Consider the following 1,580-nt stretch of genomic DNA (forward strand, 5'->3'; position numbering starts at 1 on the left):
AGCATCTTTATTTCCTCTTACCCTTTCCCACTTACAGAGAAATGCTGGAAGACACAAATTGTTGGATTATGTGCTTATTTATCTCTAAGAAATAAGGATGAAGAAGATAAACGGGATGAATAAGATGAGGGGAAAATAAGGGAATGGAGAGAGAGGTCATTTACCACGACTTGTACTTTTTCATAATCAATCTTAAAAGCATAAAGTTTAAACATACAAACACTCTTGGTAAATGCCAAGGTCACGGACGCACGTTAAACGGAAGATGACCAACTAAAACTTGATTTTCAATAACGAGTTACAAATTTCTTCTGCAAAAATGCAGACGAATTGCCAAACTGAGTTATAAGGCACAGGGCCCCTGTCCCTCACAGGCAGCGTGGTCCCCATAGAATCCAGGCCCATAACCAAGTGCCCCTGCCAGGACATGCAGGGTCCACGAGAGGAGAGTCAGAAGACCAGAAGGAAAAAGTGTCTCCCTGGGCTTCCCTGGTGGCGCAGTGGTTGAGAGTCCGCCTGCCGATGCAGGGGCCACGGGTTCGTGCCCCGGTCCGGGAAGATCCCACATGCCGCGGAGCGGCTGGGCCCGTGAGCCATGGCCGCTGAGCCTGCGCGTCCGGAGCCTGTGCTCCGTAACGGGAGGGGCCACAACACTGAGAGGCCCGCGTACCGGAAAAAAAAAAAAGTGTCTCCCTCCCCGATGGAGTCCTGCTAAAGAAAAGAGTTTTTTCTTTGTTCTCACCAACCTAACAAAAACCCAGAATGTACTTGAGAAAAAGTGATGCTGCAGAAAGAACCATGGGAGCAGCGCGGTGGTGAAGTGATGGCCAGGACGGGCCTCAGATCCAGCTCTGGAGCTGACACTTAAGAAAAAAAAAAAAAAAAAATTTATTTACTTATTTGGTTGCGCTGGGTCTTAGTTATGGCAGGTGGGCTTATTTGGTTGCGCTGGGTCTTAGTTGTGGCTCATGGGCTCCTTAGTTGCAGCACATGGGCTCCTTAGTTGTGGCATGCAAACTCTTAGTTGCGGCATGCATGTGGGATCTAGTTCCCTGACCAGGGATCGAACCCGGGCCCCCTGCAGAGCCTTAACCACTGTGCCACCAGGGAAGTCCCAGGAGCTGACACTTTCTAATCGAAGGCTTCCGAGGCCATGTCACCTGTGTCAGCTCCCCACTGACAGCACAAGAGTCAAACGCCCACTTCCTAGGTGGGCTGTGGTGATCAAGGGGCTCACGGAAAGAGGGACAATGCCAGGCAAAGGGCAGGTGCTCAAGGAGGGCTGAGTCTTGGGTTCAGTTCCAGGTGTCCTATTAACTAACTGTGTGACCTCAGACAAGTCACTTCATCTCTTTCAAGAAACATCTGGGCAGTCTTCAGTGGTCGTCATCTGGAAGGAGGGCTTGGGATCCCACTGTCGCCTCTAACAGGAATTCACCTGCTCTTGCAAATTTCCTTTCATTCTTATTTCCACAGTGTCCTTACGATTCAGATGGTATTTCTTTTGCTATTAGAGGGGACCTCAGTACGTTGTTTTACACATCTAGAAGCCGTAGCATCAAAGACAATGATCTCTTTCC

General features: G+C 49.4%; 1 protein-coding gene across 1 annotated transcript in view; it reads right to left on the minus strand.

Moving 5' to 3' along the window:
- NCOA2 (nuclear receptor coactivator 2) overlaps positions 1-1,580 on the minus strand; it is a 170,135-nt gene that overhangs the window by 45,951 nt on the left and 122,604 nt on the right. The gene's annotated exons all lie outside the window — the stretch shown is intronic.

The sequence above is a fragment of the Lipotes vexillifer genome, unplaced genomic scaffold (genome assembly GCF_000442215.2).
Source record: "Lipotes vexillifer unplaced genomic scaffold, Lipotes_vexillifer_v1.1 scaffold815, whole genome shotgun sequence".
Classification (NCBI taxonomy): Eukaryota; Metazoa; Chordata; class Mammalia; order Artiodactyla; family Lipotidae; genus Lipotes; species Lipotes vexillifer.